Raw genomic sequence first — 21,112 nt, forward strand, 5'->3', positions numbered from 1 at the left:
TTCATTTATAAAGTATCACCAGAAAATGAGTTTTATTCAGATTCATTCTTTAAAAATCTTAAAATGAGTCGTCAACATAAAACGTTAAATCTGTAATATGTGTGATATGCAAAAGGAAAAGGGACGCAGAGCCTCGCTACTAATTCTCAACACGTCGACAACGATTAAGTTTTATTTTTAAAAAATACCGAGGGAAAGTAGCTCCGCTACGCTAGCTTGACTATGAAAACCGTAACATGTAGATGTGCTGCAGGACTCTGTGTTTCAGTTCAGTTAAAACAAAAACAAGACAAAAAAAGACCTAAACACGAATCTGACAGATCATCAGTAGAGCAGGTGTTTAAATGTAGCTCATCAACCGTCGCTGTGTTAGCTTGGCTAATCAATCAATCAATCAATTTTTATTTGTATAGCACATTTCAGCAGCAAGGCATTTGAAAGTGCTTCACATAATTAAAATAAAAACAGCGTGTGACAGTGAATAAACAGAAAGACAAAGAGAATATAAAAAAAGGTTAAAAAAGATAAAAACATTAAAACCCGCACCCCTTGTAGGACTTCAGTCTCACACCTGAGTTTTAGTTAAAACACCGTTTAACAAGGATTCTCACACCTCAGTTTTAGTTAAAACACCGTTTAACAAGGATTCTCACACCTCAGAGTTTTAGTTAAAACGCCATTTAACAAGGATTCTCACACCTCAGAGTTTTAGTTAAAACACCATTTAACAAGGATTCTCACACCCCAGAGTTTTAGTTAAAACACCATTTAACAAGGATTCTCACACCTCAGAGTTTTAGTTAAAACACCATTTAACAAGGATTCTCACACCTCAGAGTTTTAGTTAAAACACCGTTTAACAAGGATTCTCACACCTCAGAGTTTTAGTTAAAACACCATTTAACAAGGATTCTCACACCTCAGAGTTTTAGTTAAAACACCATTTAACAAGGATTCTCACACCTCAGAGTTTTAGTTAAAACACCATTTAACAAGGATTCTCACACATCAGAGTTTTAGTTAAAACGCCATTTAACAAGGATTCTCACACCTCAGAGTTTTAGTTAAAACACCATTTAACAAGGATTCTCACACCCCTACATATAGATTTGTTTAACTGGGACGTTTTCTGTGGGGGGCTTTACATAGACAGTGCGGCTAATAGCAGCGGTAGCTAATCTACCACAACAATCATTTATTCATAATCATAAAATAAACATCAATCCTAAAAACACAGGACTGTTAAACTTCGTGTTCTTTGGTATCGAATCCTGAAACGTATGGTGGCGTTGTTTGTTAGTTGCTATAGCAACAAGCCTGTGTGTAGCGTAGCCAACACAGATGGCAAGAGGAGAGGAGAATACGAGAGGTTATGAGTTGCTGTTCAACGGTTTGGGACTGCACTGAATTAATAATCCCTACATCTCCGGGTTTTATTTTGCTTTTATTTTGGTAACCACTTCGTTAAAGAATCGCCTTCTGAACAACAACAACAACAACGCGCAGCGTTTCTGTTGCTGGTTCTCTCGTTGCTATTCAGCCGGCATGTTTCAGAAGCAAGAGCGATAACAAGAAGTTTCAAGACATTTCATATCTGCAGCTCTCGCTTTCATGCGGAGGTGAAAAGATGATGACTTTCTGCAGACGAGACAACCTGGACTTGATGCCTGGCACTTATCTCAGCTTTCTTATCAACAGAAATACTTTTATTTATTTTATTTTTTTTTGCAAAACGGATTTTGCTTCGGTGGCAGAGGAGCTTCAGCTAGATTACAATCAAATTAATCTTCCTGCTGAGTGACTGGGAGGCATAGAGGTCTGCATGAGGCACCGAATGCGAGACGAGGAGATGGTGAAAGAAAGAAGGGAAGACGGAAGAGGGCAGAGAGAGGGGCGATAAAACGTCAGTTAAGCCTGTCAGGAGTTTAAATAAGTCATGAAACAGAAAAGCGAAGCAGCGAAGCGCCTCATATTCAGGCTGAGCCAAATATTTCCATCTGTTTCCACATTTTACGCGAAGCTGGCCGAGTTAAAGAGCTGCTGGTCCTAACAGACATGAAGCAAATCAAATTTCATAGCAGGCGACATCATAAAAAAAGAGTAAAATTATTGATTCAGAGGGGAAAATTTAACTGGTTTCTATGGGAAACGAGGAGGAAAATGTCCTGATGCTTGTGGTTAATTTTGTCCTCTGGTGAATCGAATGTTTTCATGAAACGATGAAGAGGTTCAGATGTTTTTTTAACAAACGTCATTATGTTTGATTTACCCTTTTGTGTGATTTCTGCAGATGGACTCGGTTTTGAAACGAATCAAGATAATTAAACGTGAAGGAAGAGAAACAGAAAGTCATCTGACTGCTGCTATTTAAATAAAAAAACTATTTTATCATTTAAATTCTTAAGTTTTTCTCTGTTTACATCCAGTACTTTCAGGACAACAGGTATTTATTATTTGCTGCAGCGCCCCCAGAGGCGAGGAGGGGAACAGCTTTTCCAAAGGTTTGGTTTGAAGGGTTCGGTGAATGCACATATGAAACTGGGGAGTTTGGAACCTCAAAACAGGTTAAGAACCACTGGTCTAGACGGTTGGTACAGTAATAACAGATCTTTAAGGTATTGTGGTGCTAAACCGTTCAGTGATTTATAAACTAACATCAGTATTTTAAAGTCTATTCTCTGAGCTACAGGGAGCCAGTGTAGGGACTTTAAAACCGGTGTTATGTCTCCATCTTCCTGGTTTTAGTCAGAACAGCAGCAGCTTCTGGATCAGCTGCAGCTGTTTGATTGATTTATTAGTCAGACCTGTGAAAACGCTGTTGCAGTAATCAATGCGGCTAAAGATAAACGCATGGATGAGTTTCTCTAGATCGCGCTGAGACATCAGTCCTCTAATCCTGGAGATGTTCTTCAGGTGATAGAAGGCCGACTTTGTGACTGTCTTAATGTGGCTCTGAAGGTTCAGGTCAGAGGTCATCACTACTCCCAGGTTTCGGGCTGATCGCTGGTTTTCAGTTGTAATAACTGAAGCTGTGCGTTGACTCTGGTTCGCTCCTCTTTAGGTCCAGTCAGACATTAACCAAGATTATTAATCTCTCAGATGTTTTGTGACTTCCACTATTGATTATTGATCAATCCTGCATGAAGAGTTGTCCTTCAAAGCTTCAGTTAATCAAAACCAACTTCGTTGATGTTTTATAGCTTCTAATTCCCGGCTGCAAACTCCACAACATCTGGATTGTCGTTTGCTGCTGTTGTGGGCCGTTTTCTGCCATTAATCACGAAGAGAAGCTCAACCTGGCGACTCATATCCTCCGATTTACTTCCTCAAGAGAAACTCTGCAGGAAAATCCAACCGTAGGTAACCAATTTTCACAGTAGAGTCTCGTGCTAAAGCAGAGCATGTCCTAGAAAACTGAAGGATTTTAAATAAAATGTATATTATCTACTACTTGAAAGTTAATAAGCTTTCAATCTCTTTACTTCAAGCTAGAGAATGGCTCACAATGACTAATGTAATTAATGGCGTCTAAAAAGAGCCGTAAGCAATGATGCAGCGACTTAATCTGCTTTCTGCTGCCGGGCCCATATTGAATCTGTCAATCCGCCCGAGTGCCACAAAAGGCTTTTGTTCAGAGGAGGACATGAAGGATGGCGACTGTCTTTAATGTTAGCTTACACCTGAGTTAACACACGTCTGCAGCTTAAATGGGCTGAAACACCGTCTCTGCCGCTCCATCTGGATGTTTTGCTGGAGGACAGTTGGAGAATTTTAAGAGTTTTTAAGGGTTTTTTTTTTTGTAGAAAAACACCTTCTTTGGTCACAGTGTTGACTCGCCGTGTTTTTAGCTCCAGCTCGGTTTGTTGGCCTCGGTTTAAGAACCAAGGACCGGTTCTCAGTGGGGTTAGAACCTGCAGCGTGTCCAGGCTACAAGTCAAACAAACTTTCCTCAAATCAGAACATCAGCTAGAAGATCCATGGTTCTGATTGGTTATCAGAACATCAGCTAGAAGATCCATGGTTCTGATTGGTTATCAGAACATCAGCTAGAAGATCCATGGTTCTGATTGGTTATCAGAACATCAGCTAGAAGATCCATGGTTCTGATTGGTTGAAGAAGATGCATCTGGAGAACTTTTGACCCATTTGAGCCAGTGGACTGGAAGCAAAGCGACAGATGTGGCACATCAGGTTGCCTCAATGTTGGCGAGTTTTTACTTTTTCACTCCGGACAGGGATGAACAATTAATCAACAATATGCATCGCAAGAGACACATTCCCATCCATCCATTTTCTTTACACCCTTGTCCCTTAGTTGGGTCGGGAGGTGCTGGTTCCTCTCCAGCTAACGTTCCGGGCGAGAGGCGGGGTCACGGGGTCACCCTGAACAGATCGCCAGTTTGTCACAGGGCAACACAGAGACACACAACCATGCACACACACACTCACACCTAGGGGCAATTTAGAGAAGCCAATTAACCTGACAGTCATGTTTTTGGACTGTGGGAGGAAACCGGAGTACCCGGAGAAAACCCATCATGCACAGGGAGAACATGCAAACTCCATGCAGAAAGACCAGGAATCGAACCCAGAACCTTCTTGCTGCAAGGCAAGAGCTCTACCAACTGCGCCACTGTGCAGCCTGACACATTACCAATGTCAATCAATGAAGCGTTTGATAGAAAATTCAACATACAGAATATCCACTGAACTATGATCCACAACCGCACGGCATTCTGGGAGATGTAGGCAGAGGAAAGAAACAGCAGCCCGACTTCTCACAGCTAGCAAAGCTTCGTTGGTGGAATCAACTTACTCTTTGGTTGCCTAGCAACAAGCACTTAAACGTTCCGCCCAACTTCGGTTGCCCGGCAACAACCTGCTGAGTAACTGGTGCAAATTTTCCCCACCGGGCCTCAAAACTGCTTAAAAAAAAAATAACAAAACAAACCAAACTAAACCAACTTTATTTATAAAGCACTTTAAAACAACCACAGCTGATACAAAGTGCTGTACATTAAAACACAACATAATAAGAAAATAAAATAAAATAAATAAAAACTTACAGTTAAAAAACAAACACAATTTAAAACTAGATCCATTTAGTTAAAAAAAAAAAAACAATGATGTGGAGAGAAAACTTGATAAGACAGGAAAGGTCACGACATCAGTTTGGCAGCATTTCAGATATTTATTTGACACGGATTTGTCGTCATGAACCCCGAGATAAAAGTTCAATAAAAGTTTCTGTGATCGAAAATATTCGACTGTGATCAGACGGAGAACCCAAAAATTGTACTCAAGTAAAAGTAACACTATATTTTTATTCAAGTCAAAGTAAAAACTAGCCGCCCAAAAAGATCAGAGTAACTGATCAAATTATCGACCATTTAATATTTAAAAATTACATCTTCAGAAGAACCAAAACGTAAATTTAAGCGGAAATTTTGGTATTTTAAGGACCAGAATTACAATAATTCATATAAGTAACAAAAAATAAAATTGGGCAAAATATTTTTTTTTCCCAGATCAACTTATAAAACTTTACCAAAACTGCAGGTGAGTGTCTGGTGAATGTTTCTTTAAAACATGTTTGATGTTCAGAAAATCCATAACTTTTACTCAAGAGTAACGATGCTAAATAATAAAATTACCAAAGTAAAAGTAGTGGAGTAAATGTAAGTAGTAAGTATCCAACTCTGACTATGACTTTACGAAGCATTTAAATCCATCAAACCTCTGTGTAGAGCTTTTACAAGTTTTGCCACTGCCAATTTTAATCATCAGGAGGAGTTAACGCAGTGTTAATTTTAACTTTCCTGCAAGTGTTTAACTCATAACTGAATTAAAACTGAAGCATTTGTTTCCAAGAACAGTAGAAAAGCAGGAGACAGACGAAAGCTGCCAACACGAATCTTGCCGTTCTTCACTTCGTCTGGACCCCTGTGTTCAGGAGCCCAGAGGGCCGCAGGTTAACGACTTCCCCGGCCGCTGCTCGACAAATAGATACCAACAATGAATGGTGTTGTGGCTGATAAAGTCGGAGCGCGGAGAGGCTGCGAGTCTTTTTGTCTCCACCGCCGCTCGATTCATCAGCCTGGACAGTCGGGGCCGGACCTGATGAATTACACTCGCACGAAGCCGACTCTTTTCTTTCTGTGTGTTTGGTTGGAGCGTACTGTAACCCGAACGTTGCTCTCAGCGTCACAAAAGATACAAAAACATTCAACATGGCCGCCTAATTTACCGTAGAGTACCAAACGCCTAATTTACAATCAGTCTAAAAGATGATTGTTCAAGATCTCCTCAAGTTTTTCCCCAAGCACATTAAAATATTGAGAGAATTGAGAAATTGACTCTTAACATAACTCACGAGTGAAGCAGTTTTTTTTTTTTTTTCCAAATACAGTATCACAAAAATACAACGTCAGTCAACAATATGACACCGGCCCCATCCACATGCCGAAGTAGAGCGAAACCTCCGACACAGGCCAAGACGCTGGGCAAGAAAATTCTCCAACCAGTCGTACATCAGGTCTGGAAAGTTATTTGCAGGAAACAACAGAGAAATCAACGTTATAGCTCAAGTCCTTCTCAGCGAGAGGACCAATGAGAGGCACAACGTCTCATTGGATGAGAGTATGAATGCTGGGTTGGACACGTGCAAAACGGGTCAGTAATGACATAAATATTACAGACTTCCTTCAGACAAATGCTTAAAAAACAAACAGTAGCATAAAAAGGTGCTTAAATGTAAAACCCACAGTTACTGCAGCACATTTTCATGCTGCCATAGAGCTACCACTGGAATGTACACATAAAATCAACCATACCTCCACTTATTGAGCTTTGACTATCATGTAAAACAACGGGATATTTACTACCAGTTACCTTCTTGCAGAAGAACACGTGTTAATTGTCCAGTTGAATGTCCAGTTTCATCCAACTGGACGTGAGGCGGGCTGCAGGCCTTGATCCATTCCAGACCGTTTTGGTTTTGGAAAAGCGATAAATTATATTCCGTCCTCTAAATGCTTTGGGTAACGGCTGTCAGGATTCCCCTGTGGCAACGTTGGGACAATGATTTCCTTTTATTTTCCTCAAAATCTCTCTGACGTGATAAACGTCAATGTTGTCGCAGGTTCAGCTCCTCCAGGAGTTCTTCCTGCTGATTGGTCACAAACCACCTGGACTGACTGACGGAGGATTGCTCTACGTCAGCATGGGGGCGGAGCTGGCGTCATGTCAGCTGAGTTGTTGGTCAGGGTTGCATTTATTTTGGTTCTAGTGAAACTAAGTAGGTGGGTTTTTAGTCCAGATTTAAAGGCTCTCAGTGTTTCAGCCGTTTTGCTGTTTTTTTGTTCCAGATTTGTGGCACATAGAAGCTGAAAGCTGCATCTCCATGTTTGGTTCTGGGGATGCAGAAAACCTGAGACGTCTGGAAGGTTGATATCACTTTTGGTGGAGATCTCAGTGCAATTTGCACCTGTAATTTTGTTATTCTGCACATTTTAGTGTTAATTTTCATCGAAAGTCCAATCTTAACTTCAAGAAACGCAATATTTGTTTAGAGGGTCCCTTCCTTTCACAATGTGTTTGTTTACAAAGAGTTTCACACACACCGTATGCGCAGAGGTAAACATACTGTACAATGCACACACACTCAGTTCATTAACTCAGCTCAACACTTCACAACAGGAAGCAGCGTGGGAGACCGACTCAATATGCTCTTCTTCAACTCTTCACGTTTATAAACATCTACTGGAACTGATTCTCTGCACACCAGGTGTCAGGACTGCAGCTATTACACCGAAAGCAACCGTACAGTAAACAAAAGGCTGCTAAGCTAATCAGAGCGAGTAGCTTATTATCACCCAGCATCTCCCGTTCAGACATGCAGACGTGGACAGGAGCCGCTTTCATTACTGCGCCGCATTAAACGACAGCACAATGGACCCGAAGTGACTCCACACTCCAATAGCTTAATTGCTAATCTCTTCTTTTAGGACAGTGTTTATTTCATTAGCCTCGTTTACGCCAGCGCTATCTCCCCACTAATTAACTTGTTTGGATTGGACGTCTATCCGGTCTTGTCAGGGAAGGATGAAAAACTGCAAGGACCACCGCGACTGCAGCCACAGCAAGAAGATGATTAGTTTACATTTACTTTGTTTAAAAGGAGCCAAATTAGAAATAAAACTGTCTTGAAGTGAGCTGCTGCCACCCTGACATTATTGGTCCACTCTGATCCGAAGATAACAGCAGGAAGTAAAATTTTAAGAGAAACAAATTTCAGAAATGTTGATGAATCAGTTAGAGATCAGAGGTTGACCAGGAGGTTGTCATGGTGAGATTTCATGTATTACACATATTTTTGTCCATGTAAGACGATGTTCCCACACATTTTCAGGCAAAGAACCTATTGAACAAACGCTCACAGGTCGCCTAACTTGAAATAATATCTTAATTTATACAACCTGAAATGAAAATATTCGTCTCTTAGCTGTTTGTCTTTGTTCGTCCCACTGTGAAGGGTGGTAAATATGTGCTGCTTTATCTTCATCTTAAGAATATTTAAACAAAAAAATACACTGAAGGTGAGAGAAAAACAAAGTTTTGATCATTACTGGTTTATGTCTTTGCATGTTTTTGTTCAAAGTTGCTCCTTAATCTCATGTCTCAGAGTTTGGAAACAGTAAAAAGGGGTAAACAGGAGAGTTTCAGGAGCTAACGCTTTATCTTAATCCTGTGCTTTGAGAGAAACAAAGTGATGGAGACGATGAAAGAAAAAGAAAACGCCTCCTTCTTCATGCGTTTCTTTTAACATACACATACGTATAAGTGTTGCAAAGGAGCAGAGTGATAAAGGAAGCAATAAGAAAAAGAGAGGCGGCGTTTAGAGGAGGGAAGAGAGCGAGCTCTGAACTACTGAGCGCCGTATCTGGCTGTGCACCCAGCCATCTGTACGCGGGGCCCTGAACCCATTTAAATTCACTACGATTGCACTGTTTCTCAAATCCTTCAGAGCCGAATTGCTTTTTGCACCCCGTCGAACAGACTGAACACTGCAGCTGAAAACCCCCAGCATCAGCAGCACATGGAGGACAGGTCTCCGTCTGCTTAGACAAACCAGTATTATCTGCCTTCAGGAGGGGAGTCTGGGGCTTTCTGTGTCTTTATGAATAACAGAGAAAGCTTCACCCTGTTGGTAAAAACTCACTGATTGGCTTTAAAAACATCCTTACAATACATAATATTTTAATTTATTCAGCTCCAGTAACAAACTTCCATCTCAAGAGACTTTTCAAATGTGTCCAAGACTTTCTGCTTTAAGTTTCCACAGCAATTTGGTGATTATATTTCGTGAAACATTGGCGCTAACTTAACTAAAACTGATGACAAATGATAAAAAGCCTTGCTGTTCAGCCTGAATTAGCACCAAAACTCAGGCATCAAAAGCTGCGCTTCCATTGCAGTGTGCTAAACTATGCTAGCTTGACTTTGACAACCTCAGCATGTAGATGTGCTGCAGAATCCTGTGTTTTGGTTCAGTTAGCTAATCTACCGCTGGGTTTAAACGATCACTTATTAATATTCTCAAAAATAAACATCAAGCCTGAAAACATCAAACTGCAGTGGACTGAATGTTCTGTTCTTTGTGTGGGGAAACAGTCTCAAAACAACAATATTATCGTTTATCGCAATAACTTCTGGGACAATTTATCGTCCAGCAGAATCTGTTATCATGACAAGTCGTGGCATGTAAAAGATTCGACTTTTTGCCCTCCAGATGTAAACAATAACATGCAACGCGTCTGTACTGCGCTCAGAAAACTGCAGTTTTGACAACCTGCAGACAAAAGGCTTAAATAAAACCGTTTCTGCTGCAGGAGTCCATAAACAACCGTCCCTCGGCCTCCTGGGACGCCACACAGCACTCAAATCAGCGCGTCTCATCAGCGTCCTTTCCATCAGCACCTCAACGCCGACACTCAAGGGCAGCTTCCAATTTTAGCCAGTGATGGATGGACTTGAAGGGGCCGGCGGGACGGAGGGGGGCCGGCGAGGTCCAATCAGGGCGCTCCTCCGGGATAGTCATCAATAGGCTACTTCCTGGAACATCTGCTGCCCGGTTATCAATCATCAGATGACCAGAGAAACAGTCAGAGGGGGAATGAAGTCTGGAGAGAGGAATGTGGCAGGAGGTGGACACACAGTAATTTCTCTTTGAACAGGTTTTTGTTGGCTTTACGTGATCAAAATGATCAAATAAGTTGGTAGAAACAACAGCAGGAGACGGTGCACATTCAGCTGGAACAAACATCCAGAAAACTGCAAAACAGCCGAAACGCAGAGTTCCTTTAGAGCAAGGCTAAACGCACACATGGTAGGTACGGAGAGCCATTTTATTCAAAATTAAATACTATTAAAAAAAAATTACATTCAGTCAATAAATGTTCCCATAAAATAATGTACAAATAAAAAAATAAATAAAAAAGCTAAAAATGAAGAAAGAAAAACAAGGTTAAAAAAAATAAAATCCCTGAAATGCAAAATAAAACAGTCACAAAATGAAACCCAATTAGGAAATGAATAAATAAATCTTGAAAATAAATAAAAATTGGGAAAAAAATAAATATTTCAATTTAAATGTTTTATTTCATGGGAAAAAATGTCAAAACCCAATTATGAAAATCAAATAAATCCAGATAGAAATATTGAAATAAAAACACATTAATTTAAATGAATTCAAACATTTTAATAACTATTTAATTTTGAATAAAATATTTCTCCATAGTTTGAACCATAATAACTGGAATATTGACCAAAATATCTGATGTGTTTTGATGACGACACATGAAAATATGTAATATCTGGTTTCACAACTGTTGACTATAATAATATAAAGCACTTTGAACTGCCTGTATTGTTATCCTATACAAATAACCTGGACTGATTAAAACCAGTATCTTTGTTATAAATCTATAATGTCCCCAACAGATAAAACTGTTTATAACCTACGAGGAACGCTCAGTTCCCTCTAGACTCACGTCTCAGATACGGTGTTTTCCGTTTTATTTTCCAACTTTCTGCACCTTGTACTTAATCAAGCAGCTTTTCAGATTAAATCTTATGAAAATATCAGACCTGATTTGGTTTTGCTGGTGTTTTTATTCCTTAAAAGCTTTGCACGTGTCAAGATGAGAGCGATAAAAGTCCAGAGCGTCGGGTGTGATTACTCCAGATGGTGCCTGGTGTGTAACTAATGAGCGGTTCTTCACCCTGGGTCAAGTCTAAGGCTTCTGCTGGGGCTTTGAAGCTTGTTTACCTGCTGCCTCCATGCCCCCCATTCCCACTCTGCTCTTCCCCTGGCTTACCTTACAGGCAAATTAAGCCACAGTCTAAGAAATACAGGTCATCCACATGCTGTTTGGTCCTTTGTTTGGGTGTCCTTAGGAAAAGGACTAGAGCTCCATGCAGAGGCAAACCGGCGATGCTAATGCATCAGGGCAAGATTTGATCAAAGTACAAATTAGTAGAAAATAAAAATAAAAAATCCTTTTCAAAAACATCCTAAACAGGTAAAAATTAAATCAAACTATAATTACATTCAAGTGAATATTAGATTGCAAAAAGGTTGGATATTTGCAATTATAATTCTGTTTAAACGAAAATCTGAAGTGGAGTTCCTCAAGGCACTACGTTTGGACCACCTTTATTCAGTAGCTACATGCTAACTCTAGCTAAAATTCAACAATACTTATCCTAATGATCCACCACTTTGTTTCTGCACCACCTCATGACAACTTCCTTTCAAAGCTGAAATGCCAGCATATAAACATGCTAGCTGCTAAACTGTAACGGACAGCTAGCAAATTAGCACAACAGCACAGCTTGCAGCTACAAGAAATTAATAAGGTGGCTACATGCTGCCTCTGATCTGATAGAGGTAAATCAGCTCAGCTAGCAGTTACAGGATGTTAGTCATATATATTGGACAGAACCAAATAACTGAAAAATATCCAGTTTACTGCTCTTAAATTTGTCTGGTAGTGCACAAGCTAATGCTAAAGCTAGCAATGGAAACACGTAACTGTTAAAGCTGGTTACTTTACCCATTTCAATAGAGTAAACATGATTTCAAAACGTCTAGAAAAGGGACAGATCAAAATAAATATTGAATCTGAACATTGTTGTTAAAGTTTGGGGAATATTTTGATCCATTCTTCAGGACTTTGTTACTTCCAGCTCTGTGACCAATCTTGCCCCATAGCAGGTATCCTTGACCCAGTGTCCTGACCTGGAAATAACACACCATTCCAGCTATGACACAGCTGTACCGGCTACCAGTGAGATACTTTATTGATTTTTAGAAAGTTGTTTGTTTTCAAAGTCCCTGAGGGTTCAGCCCCATTGTACATTAGTGACACGTTCAACTCCTTTTTCCACCATCAGAGGCCTCGTGTACAAACAAAATGCACACTTATGCTAAAGGGTAGCATATGCTAGTTTCACACACAGTGGCATAACAGTGCTGGCCGTCACGTAATCTCTCTGTGCCAAATTGTGAGCTCCTGTCCCTATGTTACTCCAATTGCTGGTTTACCAACCTTTATAACTTGAAAGTGAAGTTTGACATAAAAATGTTTTTATTTTTGAATAGTGAAAATGGAAATGGAGAGCCGGAGATTTCAAAATGACAAAAAAAAATACATTACAATCCAAATTTACATTTATTTTTATTTTTTTAAAGCAGATGAGTAATTTTAAAATGCAATTTTGACAAAAAAGGCATTGAAGCCAAAACCCAATGAAACAAATTCACATCATCATCTACTGACAGTGATTCATTGTCTGTAATCAGTTTTTTTCTGATCTTACAGAGGATTGGGGCCACGTTCAAAATAAAAAATAAATACTTGAATAAAGTTGTACGAGAAAGTCAGTGGTATTCTGGTCATTTTATTTCATTTAATTTTTTAGTATGGCCCTAATTAAGATTTGACATGTGACCTAAAGCAAATATACCAAAAAAAAAATTTAAGGAGTTTTGCCATGGATGTGTAGGTGTTTATTGCCTACACAGAGAAAAAAAGCTAAATTTAAGCTACATTTTTTAAAACCCAGCTGTCTTTAGAACCGTCATGGTTGCTAGGCAACGGCCAGCCGCTGAGATAAAGGCGGGAAAACAAATCTAAAAGCTAACCGTCGGATCACCAACTGTCACGGCTGCTCATTTCCGTCCCTCACGATCCACAAAGGATGTAGCTTCTGAATTAGGACTCACTCTTAGGACACCTAAAAGGCGAATGACCAAAATCAGACTTTTTTTTTTTGTCCAATCGCAATCAAAAACCACTTCCTGTTAGGAATTAAACATGGCGGCAGGAGATCGCACATGCAAACACACACAAAAAAAAAAAAGAATTCAGAAGTCTTCATTCTGGCCGGAGTTTACATCAATCGTAAACTCCGATTGATGTAATTAAAATCAATCGTTTTTAGCTTTTAACAACGATTGATTTTAATTGCTAAAAATCAGTCGTTTATGATAGATTTTTGAAAGGCCAAATTGCATAAAACTAATCGATTTCCGAGATATCCGCCTACGTGTGGACACGTCCGTAGATTATTTAAAACACAATATTACGCCTAAAACTAACGCCAAACATGTACAAATATTTGGATAAAACCTGAAATGTTCAAATTTAGAATGACAAATAAAAATGGCAAAAATAATAATAATAATAAATAAATAAATAATAAACGGTGTGCTGCTGCCAGTTTTGACTAGGATTCTCTTACAAAATATATATTTTTAAATCCCAGGATTTTCCTGGTGAATAAATAAAACTTTACTATGTGATAATCTGTAATTTCTGAGCGACTGTAGCTCAGGGGCACGTGAAGGAGACCAGCCGCTAGCAAATAAAAAGCATGGTGGGGTGAAAGTCCCACTTTCCTCCAGCCGTAATGGAGAAAAGCCTGAACGTCCGAGACGGATAAGTGTCGAGACGAAGAGTCAGGTGGCTTAGAATAAAAAGTCAAGACGGATTTCAGGGGATTTCCAGCATCCAGCACCGGGTTCTCCAAGAAGGACACGTCTCGACCTCACCATAACGAATCCTTTTCTTCTTTCCAGTGCGAGCGGAGAGCAAGGTCGCACTGATTTGACGCTTCAAAGTCATCCTGCTGCTTTTTCCCCCCCCACAGAGTTTGGTTAACAGGGTTTTATTATTTCTGCAGCCCTCGTGGGACGGGTCAAAAGTCAAGGGTCAACCAATTGCATCTCTGGTCGCCGGTAAAAGGGGATTTAGTCGCTTTAATCTAAGAGAAGTTACGGCCTTCACTTGTATCCGACCCAAGGGAGGCAGAAGGGCAGAAGATAGTCAAGATCAAAGCCGGTGTGAATCTTCGCTCCTCCATGGATAAACATGATGTAATATCTGTGTAAGCTGGCAGCTGCACCTACCAAGCCCTCCGAAGCTGGACTTCGATCAAAGAGGAAGGAGATGATTGAGAGGCTTGAGACGCCGGTCGAAGCGCGTAACGGGAAGAGGAGACGGCTTGAAGGAGGCCGCAAAATGAAGAACAGAGGCGACAAATCTGCCGGGCTCGTCTCATGTGCAATACGGGCTTAAAATTGATTTATAGAAGGAACAGAGGTTGTGTTTTCACTGCTTTCATCTGTTTGTAATCGTACACGGATATTTCATAAAACATCAGGTGGAGCTCATGAAGATTTCACCTGCTTTTACTCAGAATGAAGGCTGAATTAATCACAATTGCACGTTCCGTAATTAATCACAAACGATTGAAAACTATAAATAAGCAACATTCTCAATTCAAAAACCCTTTTTGCTGCAAAAACACTGATAGACGTACGAGCAGAGGTGCTGGAGGAAAAGGTAGGACAAAAAGGAATAAAACTAAATCTTACAAAGTATTTTTGATCTAGTTTCTAGTGAAAATATTTTTGTACACTTGAAATAAGACAAAACTAACTTACAAGTAACTTCTCAACCAGATATAAAATCTTGTTTTAACTCAGTAATTCTTTAATACTGATTTAGAAAAGTACTAGTTCCATTGGCAGATCATTTAACTTATAACAACATTTCCTCCTTGGTATAAGTTTAGAAGTGATTTTTTTTTTTTTAAGTGAAATAATCTGCCAATAGAGTCAATACTTTTTTTTTTAAATCAATATTAAGAAATTATTGACTTAAAACAAGCTTTTATGTTTTTCTGAAAAGTTACTAGTAAGTTAATCAAGAAATAGATGTAATGTTAATACTGTTTATAAGTTAGAGACAGGGACGAGGTGAGAGCTCGTTCTAGGATTGCTTACTGTTGTCATAGCAACTCCATAGCAACGGCCTGACAAGATGCCCGTCAGTTACAAAGTTCACAAGTGTGACGTCACATGAGAACTACCATAGGGGTCCCGCACGAAAAAGGGACAAACGTCTTCTACATAAATGGAAAAAAAAGCAACACTTTTGGGGCCACTGGAAATGATAAAATATTTATTTTTAATTGTATTTGGCGGTAAAAATAAAATTCTGTCTCTCCCAGACCAAAAAAGCAAACGTATCCATATTTAGTGAACACCCCCCTGTATCTGTTTGAAATGGTTTGTTCCTGCTACACCGCACCGACGGACGGTGTGTACAATGGATGACAAAACATTACCACAGGGTCCGCCTTTCATTGGCTAATGCCCATTTTACGTCATAGCGCAGCTATCACGTGGGTTACCGGCTCACAAACTCATGCTAATGTACATTGTGGACTAGCAGACCGACAGAAAGTTTTTGCCTCAGGACTCAAAAAAAAGTGGTTCTCCGTCAGTGGGGTATCTGTACAGGCGATGTCAGGTATCCTGATCGTGTTTGTGGAACTAAATTTCACAGATTTCCAAAATCTGAGACGGAAAGCCTTGCTTGGATTAACGCTTGTGCACCACCGCATTTGCAGCTCAACCGTCATAGGATCAATAAGAACAAAGTGTCTGCTGGCGTAAGTATTATTGCTTTGCTTTCTTTGTGTTTAGTGTATGAAAAAAAAACGTCAAAAATAAACACATCCATTATGAAAACCTTTTAGCCAAGTACAGCATAATGGCAGTACCGATACAACTTCTACATCCTGAAGCCTGTCTGTTCCAGCTTTACGTTAGCTGAACAGATCAATATGCAATGTGTACCGTATCTGACATACATTAAAGATTTTATTTCATCTGAAAAGGCTTTTTACTAAACTGTAATCGTGTTAGCCACGCTAGCTTTTACTAAACTGTAATCGTGTTAGCCACGCTAGCACTGAGTACCGTGTATAAGTCCTAGGCACATTCGAACCCTCAAAACCATGAATGCCCGACTTACCCAGCCTTGCAAGAACAATAGGCATCAGTGATCTTGTCCACGGCTATATTTATGCTGAGGGTGTGAGGATCTGCTGTTTTCCTCATCGACTGGTAGCATTTAGCTGCAACTCGCACAATGTTAGAGGCATCGCGTGGCGAAAACATCTTGATGTCGTCCAAAAAAGATGACATGAACTTGTTGGTTCCCTTGTCGTGGCTGATATTTTGTGAAAATCCGGCAGAAATGCTAAACTAATCGACTCAGAAATACTCTGCAGTCAGTCGAAACGAAAAATCCCATAGAAGCTAAGCTCTGCGAGGACGTTAGTGTGAGACATGAAGTCACGTGGGACTTTCGAGGGGCGTTTCTGGGCGGAGCTTGGTAAGGTCCATAACGAAAATAAAACAGGCATTCAAAAAAAGGGAAAAGAACGACAAAAGACAGAATTTCAACTTTCAATCAATTTTTTCCTCTAAAAGAGGCGAGTAGACTTGTGTGTGATTATCAACCTTTTAGCATAGTTAGCTTAGCTGCTGCCCTCCATTTAACCACTATTTAGTCAGCGAAGAAAACTACTTAACAAGATATTTATATATTTAAACTTGTCCCTCTAGCTTCTACCGCATTTAACAACAGACGAGTCAAACATCACAGGAGTCACATGATCAACAACTGAATGATGTCACTGGCGGAAAACCACGAGAAATAAGACAGGAAGTACTATTTGGACGGTGGCGCAGCTTGTTTTTTAACTTCTTAAAGCGTGAACTTGCGTGCGATTGCGTAGGAAATTGCGTTTAATGGAAACTGCAATTACAAAATTGTGGTTTTTCAACTAAGTTTTGCACACATTTGTAATGTAAATGCAGCTAGTGTGATGTATTTGGTCTTTAAATGCCTTTGTGAGTTTTAGGTCTCCTAAAAAGTCACAATAAAAAGAAGATAAAAAGAGGTAGTTTAAGTTGAACAGATCCACAAGTTTCACCAACGTTCTTCATCTACTCTTATTGAGCCATTAATCACCCAACAATAAACCTGACTGTCGGAATAAAAGCGATGCTTTGTGTGTTTTAATCCCTGCAGGTTTGAGGAGAAACTGGAGCAAACATTTCTGTATGCTGCAGCATTTCTGCACGACGGGATCAGAAAATTGCTTCAATTCAGAGCGAGTCGGAGCAGAAAGACTTATCTATATTATATCCATAACCCCAGCGTTTATGGATAGATGGGCCCAGGCTTTTATTTTGATGGAGTGTAAATGGACAGAACCACGTAATGCATGTCAAACAGCTTCGCTCCTAAACACGATAAGGCTGCTGGAATTGGCTGCAAGCAGGAGAGAGCAAAGATGAGCCTGAAATGTAAAACACACGGCGCGTAAACGACCCCGAAGTGCGTTGTAATGAACATTTAGCTGCTCTCAGTCGGGTTAAATCGCATTTATTGTGGAAATACAGGATCTGCTTCTATCAACTCTAGAAAGAGCAGCAGAAAGACAGGATTCACGAAATGTGATCTTAGCAGGAGGACGTCCAGGAGTTACAGCAGGTCTGCATGTGGAACAGGAATCAATGATATCAGCAGGTCTGGCAGCTGATGGACCAGAGCAGATGTGAGCAAAGGTTAACTGCCAAAGGAGCGCAAAACATTTGCTCGTTGAGGAAGATCTATCCGCAGCGGGGGGGACGAGCGCCGCAGTCATTACCGAAAGGTCAAAGGAAAACACGAGTTCACAAAATGTGAAGCTTTGAGGAATGAAACTTGATCTTTCAGACTGGTTTGCATTTTCTTAAACCACAGCAGAAAAGCTGCGAATGGAATAATAATAATAATAATAATAATAAAAAAAAAATAATAATAATAATAATAATAATTCAGGGACATTTAATAGAAAAGGTGATTTAATTTGTCATTTTTAATCTACCTGCTGTGACTCTGGAGTGTGATTCGTAAAATTTTATGTATTTGGGTTATTTAGCCTGTCATGGTGAAAATATTAACTTTTTTATTCTTATGTTGTGGATTTATTTTTAAATTTCAGTTTCAGACTAAATATTTAGCTCCAAACTAAATATTTAGTAAGCAAACTAACTTTTTACCCCATAAATATTTAAAGTTAAAGAGCAAGCTAACTTGTTAGCTGCAATCAAGCTATGAGTTGATTAAATGGTTAGTTAACTCTGAGCTACTTAAATATTTACTTAAGAAACTAAATATTTTGTTTATCAACTAAATATTGAGACCCAAACTCAATATTTTTAATTCCGTAAAATATTTAATGAGCTAACTATTAAGCTAAATATTCAGCTAGCTTTGATCTAGCTAGTTTTTGTTTACCAAATAAATATTTAGTGAGCAAATTCTAATTTAGCTCACATTTAAATATTTAGTTTGCTCTAATCTAGTTTTTGGTGTTTCCCAATTAAATATTTAGCTCCAACCTCAATATTTAGTAAGAAAGCCAAAATATTAATATTTAATGAGCAAACTAACTTGCTTCAATTTAGTTCTGAGCTAACTAAATAGTTAGCTCTGAGCTAGCTAAATATTTTGCTTTCCAAGTACATATTGAGCCCAAAATTAACTATTTAGTTTGAAGGTAAACACTTAGGTATCAAGCTAACTAAGTAACTTATTAGCTTAGTTAGCTTCAAACTAAGTAGTTTAAAGGTAAGCCTTAGCTTCAAACTAAGTGCTTACTTTAGCTAGTAAGCTTAGTTACCTTCAAAACTTATTTAGTTTGAAGCTAACCAGTTTAGCAAGCTTACTAACCAAGTTGTTATCACTCATTTCTAAACCTAGTGTTTAAACTTCTTTTAATACTTCAGTTGAACCAAATGTTCAAAAGCAATATCAGGTTTTTATTGGTCAATGATTAGAACATTTTTTATGAATTTTTACCTTCGTCAGCTTCAAGTTATTTTAGTGACTATTGTAGGCTTATCTGGTCATTACCAGACAAGATCTATATTTATACCAACTATAGATCTACCTAAATGTATGTCTGACTCCATGTTGACGAGCATGATGGGTATAAATGAACGTCTGCAGCAGCTCAGCCACAGCCGCCTGTTTGACTGAACAAAGAGTTTTTGCTCGAGGCCGAGGAGAAAATCTGCCGTCTTGATGGCACCAAATCCCTTATTTAGTTTTGTTTCCTTCAGTCCCTGCAGTCCCAGATAAGCTGCATGTGTAGGATAAGCGCAGGCTAACCCTGTCTGCCATTACATGCCGGGACCAGGGGCCAAATCTGGACCATGACTGCGGTGGTGGGCGAGTTGTTCGGAGGGCAGGCTGCGGAAACAACGAGGAGAGGATAAAGACGTAACTGTAATCCAATCAGGTTAAGACTTCTGCATAAAATCTGCCTCAATCAGGGTCATCTTATCTGGAAACATTCACCGTTAGCCTCCAGGTGGGAGTTTTTCTTCACTTCTTATTCTGAAATATTATTTTACAAGCGTAGCTCAGAGCAAGGCCGCTCTTAAATCCTCTCTCTGTTATAAATCTGCAGATTTGCTGTAGAAATGGCCGTGTTGGAGACCTTTTCATAACAAGATTTACCTTCGCCGACTGAAATCTGTGAGCAATCTTATCGCGCCTCATCCGTCCCTGATGAACTCTGCAGATAAACCGGAAAACAAACGCAAAGTTGAAGGGATAAAATTAATCAGGCTAAAAAAAATCCCAGGTGTTTGTTTTAGACAAAACAACTTCTTCACTTGGCAACTCAAACATTTATTTAAAAATGTGACAAAGTTGTAATAATCAAATTGAGCTTTTACTCTGATAATATCAGATATCTGTTATCGGGAGTGAAAAACGTGGATCAACTTAGACGTATAAAAATGGATTCCTGTGGCAGTTACCAGACAGGAAGTGGGACGACGTGCGGTGAAAGTCTCCATCCCGGTCCGAACGTCCCACCAGGAGCCGCAATGCGACACCCGGACTCAGCAGGGCTTCTGCTACATACAGAGTGGAGAATTAGCCAAACCAGAAGCTAATCACAGTGATTGATTGAAGTCGCCTGGCGTGTCGAAGGCTGACGGTTGGTTTCGGTTAAAGAGAAGACGTCAGAACGTGAGCGAGTGGTTCTGCTTCCTTTGTGTTATCCACGTCGGGACGCGTACATGTGGCGGCCGGACCAGGAACGGGTCCGGTGATGGTCCAGATGAAGATTAATGACCCAACCGGGTCGGTGTCTCCGGCTTAATAACGCTTATTCATCACTGTCACACAGGAAGAGCTCAACACCGGCTTCATAACCACGGTTTATTCCTAATTCCTCATGTTTGTGTCTCTTTCTGTAGACCTGTCCGAGTCGAAGGTTTTGTATGAAAGGAAACAACGTGATGTAACTTTTGTGAATGATTAAGAAAAAAAATGTGTGTCCACACGACAGGATGTAAAGAAAATGATGTAGTAGGTCTGCCAGGCCTGTCGGTGGCGCTGTAGCACTGCCAGACAACAGCAAAAACAAGGAGGGGCCGAATTTGTTTACTTTGAAAAGCTGAGAATCTGAAGAGTCTATGACCGTGTTTAGGGACAATGTAAGAGAAAAGTACATTTCTGCCAAAAACACCCTTAAATTTTGAGATCTCAGAAATTTTCTAGAATTTAAAAAAAAAATTTAATTTCTGAATTTGAAAAGTTGAACATTTGCTAGAAAAACTGAAGGCGTATCAGCACCATTGGAAATAGAAAACAAATTTTCACAAAAATAGCTCAGAAATTTTGAG

At 39.6% G+C, this 21,112-nt stretch overlaps 2 long non-coding RNA genes across 2 annotated transcripts in view; both read right to left on the reverse strand.

The window, feature by feature from the left end:
- LOC103479468 (uncharacterized) overlaps positions 1–21,112 on the reverse strand; it is an 87,136-nt gene that overhangs the window by 61,761 nt on the left and 4,263 nt on the right. The window lies entirely within an intron of this gene.
- Positions 19,030–20,940, reverse strand: LOC103479467 (uncharacterized). Its single transcript, XR_014084414.1, has 3 exons — positions 20,240–20,940; positions 19,935–19,992; positions 19,030–19,664 (listed from the first exon to the last, which is right to left on the reverse strand). It is a non-coding gene; the product is annotated as an uncharacterized LOC103479467 (long non-coding RNA).

Source organism: Poecilia reticulata, chromosome 17 (assembly GCF_904066995.2).
Source record: "Poecilia reticulata chromosome 17, P_reticulata-male-v2, whole genome shotgun sequence".
Taxonomy (NCBI): Eukaryota; Metazoa; Chordata; class Actinopteri; order Cyprinodontiformes; family Poeciliidae; genus Poecilia; species Poecilia reticulata.